Genomic DNA, 6,000 nt, shown 5'->3' with positions numbered 1-6,000 from the left:
AAGCTCTGACCTGACGTCCATTCCCTGCCGGATCGTTAGCCATGAACAGTATGTTGTGCCATAGTATCAGCCTCAAGTTGGATAGAATTTGTTTTGTTGTTTTTTACGTATTGCTTGCCTTAAACTTACCTCCGTTTGTTCTGTCTTCAGTTACTCACCCGGATCATTTACCCCATTCCCGCCTGGTCGTCGGAGGATTCCGCTACCCCATTGGATCCACCTATTTACTCCCATCAACTCACCACCGCTGCCCGCTACGCCACCTGGATATATCTACCCATTCACATTCACTTGTAAATAAATACTCACCTTCTTCCTACTCTCCTTGTCCTGGTCTGCTTCTGGGTTCGATTTTGAAAGAACGTGACACTACCTTTTATACACAAGTGTAAAGGAATGAATAAGAATATGTGGATATAAATATATGGCCAAACGGCATAGGCAAGATTCTGTAGATGGGATAGAGTACAGCATATACATGTGAAATTAGTAATGTAGGGTATGTAAACATTATTTAAAGTGGAACTGTTTAAAGTGACTAGTGATACATATATTACATCCAATTTTTTATTATTAAAGTGGCTCGAGGATTGAGTCAGTGTGTTGGCAGCAGCCACTCAATGTTAGTGATGGCTGTTTAACAGTCTGATATTTGTTTTTCAGTCTCTCTGTCCCAGCTTTGATGCACCTGTACTGACCTCGCCTTCTGGATGATAGCGAGGTGAACAGGCAGTGGCTCGGGTGGTTGTTGTCTTTGATCTTTATGGCCTTCCTGTGACATCCGGTGGTGTAGGTGTCCCTGGTGATGCGTTGTGCAGTACTCACTACCCTCTGGAGAGCCTTATGGTTGTGGACGGAGCAGTTACCGTACCAGGTGGTGATACAGCCCGACAGGATGCTCTCGATTGTGCATCTGTAAAAGTTTGAGTGTTTTTGGTGACATGCCAAATTGCTTCAGCCTCCTGAGGTTGAAGTGGTGCTGTTACGCCTTCTTCACCACGCTGTCTGTATGGGTGGACCATTTCAGTTTGTCCATGAAGTGTACGTCGAGGAACTTAAAACTTTTCACCTTCTCCACTACTGTCCCGTCGATGTGGATAGGGGGGGGGGGGGGGGGGGGTGCTCCCTCTGCTGTTTCCTGAAGTCCACGATCGTCTCCTTTGTTTTTTTGACATTGAGTGTGAGGTTATTTTCCTGACACCACACTCCGAGGGCCCTCACCTCCTCCCTGTAGACAGTCTCGTTGTTGTTGGTAATCAAGCCTACCACTGTAATATCGTCTGCAAACTTGATTGAGTTGGAGGCGTGCATGGCCACGCAGTCATGGGTGGAGAGGGAGTACAGGAGAGGGTTGAGAACGCACCCTTGTGGGGCCCCAGCGGTGAGGATCAGCGAGGTGGAGATGTTGTTTCCTACCCTCACCACCTGGGGGCGTCCCGTCATAAAGTCCAGGACCCAGTTGCACAGAGTGGGGTCGAGACCCAGGGTCTCAAGCTTAATGACGAGTTTGGATGATACTATGGTGTTAAATGCTGAGCTGTAGTCAATGAACAGCATTCTTACATAGGTATTCCTCTTGTCCAGATGGGTTAGGGTGCAGTGTGATTGTGTCGTCTATGGACCTATTGAGGCGGTAAGCAAATTGGAGTTGGTCTAGAGTGTCAGGTAGGGTGGAGGTGATATGATCCTTGACTAGTCTCTCAAAGCACTTCACGATGACGGAAGTGAGTGCTACGGGGCGATAGTCGTTTAGCTCAGTTACGTTAGCTTTCTTGGGAACAGGAACAATGTTGGCCCTCTTGAAGCATGTGTGAACAGCAGTCTGGGATAGGGATTGATTGAATATATCCGTAAACACACCAGCCAGCTGGTCTGCGCATGCTCTGAGGACGTGGCTAGGGATGCTGTCTGGGCCGGCAGCCTTGTGATGGTTAATGCGTTTAAATGTTTTACTCACGTTGGCTGCGGTGAAGGAGAGCCTGCAGGGTTTGGTAGGTGGCCGTGTTGGTGGCACTGTATTGTCCTCAAAGCGAGCAAAGAAGTTGTTTAGTTTGTCTGAGGGCTGGTTTTCTTTTTGTAGTCCATGATTGACTGTAGACCCTGCCACATACCACTCGTGTCTGAGCCATTGAACTGCGACTCTACTTTGTCTCTATACTGAAGCTTAGCTTGTTTGATTGCCTTACGGAGGGAATAACTACACTGTTTGTATTCATGGTCATGTTTCCGGCCGGCTTGCCCTGATTAAAAGCAGTGGTTTGCGCTTTCAGTTTCGCATGAATGCTGCCATCAATCAACAAGGAGGCTCAAATGGGGACACCTACTACAGAGAGAAGCTCTCTGCCCCCCTGACACATCCCCACACACTCCTCCATGTACACAGGCCCTGTGTACCCCAGCCACAGACCATGAACGCACTAATCTGGTAAAACCCACTGAGTTGGCCATCCTCATTGACTCAAATGGGAAATTCATCCAAGAAGATAAACTCTTCCCCCACCACAAGGTGTGCAAAATATGGTGCCCATGGGCAACTACTTTGGTAACACAGGATCTAGACACGGTTGCGTTTGTGTCCCTGTCCATTGATGCGTCCAATCATGGACATGTAAAGCTGTTGCCAATAATAGTCAGATATTGTAAGATATATGATGGCAGCACATCTGTGGAAACAAAACTGCTTGATTTTGTTGAATTGAAAGGAGAAACAGCAGAGGAATTTGCAGCTGAGGTCCTGGTGGTCATCCAAAAATGTAACCTGGAAAACAAAGTTGTGGCATTCTCTGCCGACAACACAAATACCAACTTTGGTGGACTGAATAGGCTGGGGAGGGTCAATGTCCATACCAAAGTTAAAAATGCTCTGCAGCGGGAGGTGATTGGCTTAGGTTGTCCTGCCCACATCATTCATAACATGGCCAGAACAGCTTTGGATATGATTCCCCATGATGTTGAGAACCTGCTCACAAAGATATTTGGATATTTTTACCGTCAGAGTAGAAAGACTGAAGAGCTTTTGTGATTTTGTTGGCCAAGAGTACCATAACATTTTAGGACACAGCAATGTTCGCTGGCTGTCCATGCTCCCTGCTCTAGAAATAGTGCTGAAAATGTATCTGCCGTTGAAATCCTTTTTTATTTCTAAAGACAAATGCCCTGTTGTCCTGCGAACAATGTTCAAAGATCCACTGACTGAACTTTGGCTGGCCTTTTTCCATGGAAACCTGACCGTATTCAGTGACACGATCGAGATGCTTGAAGGCCAGGACCGCTGTGCTGTGGAGTCCGCAGCAATTCTGAGAAACATTGAGGCAAAATTGGATGCAAGACGTGATGACAACTTCATTCCAGTTTTGGTCAGAGGACTTCTGAGAGAGCTAGAGGACAATGGAGCCATGTCTAAAGAGAGCTTTCTCAAAACATCCCAATCATTCTTCACTACGGCTGTGAACCACTTGCAAGCATGGGGAAAGCACACAGATAATCTAAAAGATTTACATTGTCTCATTTTAAAAAGGCAACCTCAGCGTGAAGAGATCCAGAAGGCAGCAGGCACACTGCAGGAAAAATGCCCCAATGTGACCATCAATGAGGATGCATTGTTTGACGAGGTTACTGGCCTGCAAGAGTTCCTAAAGGGGGGATCGCTTGAAGAATGGAAAACATCTGAGACACAGCTCAGTCAGAGATGGAGCACGGTGGTTACCCACTTCAAAGAGAACGACATCCCACACACTAACATGGCTAGATTTGCGTCTGTTGTCATGTGCTTACCTGGAAGTAATGCACCAGTCGAGAGAGTGTTCTCCCAAATGAATGATCTATGGACAGCAGCAAGAAATAGGTTCACTGTTCCTACCATCAAGGCCATGCTTATTGTGAAGACAAACTTCAACCTCCCCTGCCAGGAGTTCATGTAGAAGCTGGCCAAAGACAGAGCAATCCTGAAGAAGATACATTCTTCTGAGAAATATACAGATTAGGTATACAATGTAGGTACCAACGTCATCATTGTCTTATTTCTTTATTATGTTGTTAAGTATTTCACATATACTTTTGTCTGTTTTTTCAATTTCGCTAATGTTCTCTTCTCCCTTTTTTATTTCATAGATAATAACATTGGATATTTTAATGATATATTGACCGCCGAGCTGGAAATGTCCCCGGTTTTAATTTCAGAAATCTGGTCACCTTAATATAGGTGCTTATGTGTGCAAGTACTCTATATGTGTCTGCACATGTATAGGACTGAATAATATGTGTTCTGTTTGCTGCCTAAAGCCCCTCATAGCTATGCATGGGGTGGACATGGAGATGGAAAGGGGAGAAAGAGAGGATGGGGTGGCAGGCAGGCAGGCAGGGTGAGTAGATCAGGGGCTAGGAGGGTGGGGGTGGTGGTGGTGTGGGTGTGTATGTGGGCTGTGTGGTAGGGATATCGAGGGGACGTAAACACGTCACCGAACACCACTGGGGAGGTTAAAAGTAAATGCACGGTCTCCATGGACACAGCAGAACCCTGAGAACATCACAAGACTAGTCCTATGTCTCTCTCATGTCGACAGGAAGGAAGGCGATCTCTTTGTTGTCTAATTCCCTCTCCCTGGAGTCTCCAACGAGTGAGTCAAGGCAGATCTCTTTTCTTTGCTCTAAAGAACACACAGCACTAGTGACATCCGTAGTACAGCTTGGTTTGACTGTGAAACTGGACTGTGATCGGCCATTTTGTCAGGTGTCAAGTGCCTTGCCCCTCTGCCTCTTCAGTGCAAACACTCTATAGCGCCCTCATCGCAGCACTTTTCTCAGCATTGTCAGGTGCTTTCCACTGGGCTCAGGGTCATACTCTAGTTCCCAGCAGAACAGTCAAGTTGTGGTGAAGTGTTGGCCGGCTATACTGATGTTGACCTGTGAACTAATAGGGGCCTGAGAATACGTCTGCTTTCAGCCGGGGTAGAAAAGCTCCCTACCCAGGGGAATTAAGGGCCTAAATGAGGACCTTGTCCATTTCCAGTAAACAGGAGGAGAAAGGGGACAGAAAAGCTTTCATAAATCTTGTTCCTGTGCGAAAGAGAAAGTATACTGTCTCTAGGATGACGTCCATCAAAAGATTTTATTGAACTTCGATCTCCCTCCACGTATCCTTTGTACAGACTATTCCTACCAGGGCAGTGAGTGTCCAAGGGAAGGCTATGGTCAGATTGTAATTGTTGCCAAGAGCAGATTTTCTACAATGTGATGTCTCTCAGCTTGCTAAGGCAATCTTGTAGATGTCATCGAAACACCTCCCAAGATGCTTCCTATTCCTGTACAATGAAAGATGGACATCTCACTGCCATTTTCCATTTCACATTGCCATGAGGCCACTATTGTATTTGAATCAGTATATATATATACAGTATATGCAATGATTGGTTGTTTACTCTTCATAAGCTTTGAAGTGCTATCACAATGATGGCACCCCAGCCTAAGCATCACCAGTAACACCAGCTCATTCTCCTTCCCAGAATCATCATGACACATAACCCAAGCGCCTATAACACAATCACAGACACAGCAGTTCCCCCAATGTGGTAGAAATACCCCTTCATCTGTTCATCTTTCAGACACTGTGTGTGTGTGTGTGTGTGTGCAAGAGAGAGAGTGTGAGAAGAAATAGCAAGGTGGGCTACAGTAGATGTGCTGCAATGTATAGCAGAGAACAATGGACACACACAGTACATCACACACATCACACAAATATGGTCATGATAAGTACAAGCTGATCAAAAACTGTGCTGGGCTTGTGGGCTTGTTCTGACTTCATATTTTGTAGATGTTGTGGACATTGTAAGAGATAAAGTGGAATTAGTACCATTTTGGTGTGTATAAATACCCAATCCCTCTGGTTGTGAGATTTGGGCTGAGCCTGTATCCTATATTTGACTTAGATAGTTTGTGTGTATGTATTGATATGTAGGCTACGTGTGCCTTTTTTAAATTGATTTAGTTCTTGTCTATTCATCT

This window comes from Oncorhynchus clarkii, chromosome 2 (assembly GCF_045791955.1).
Source record: "Oncorhynchus clarkii lewisi isolate Uvic-CL-2024 chromosome 2, UVic_Ocla_1.0, whole genome shotgun sequence".
NCBI lineage: Eukaryota > Metazoa > Chordata > Actinopteri > Salmoniformes > Salmonidae > Oncorhynchus > Oncorhynchus clarkii.
This window is presented reverse-complemented; position numbering follows the sequence as displayed.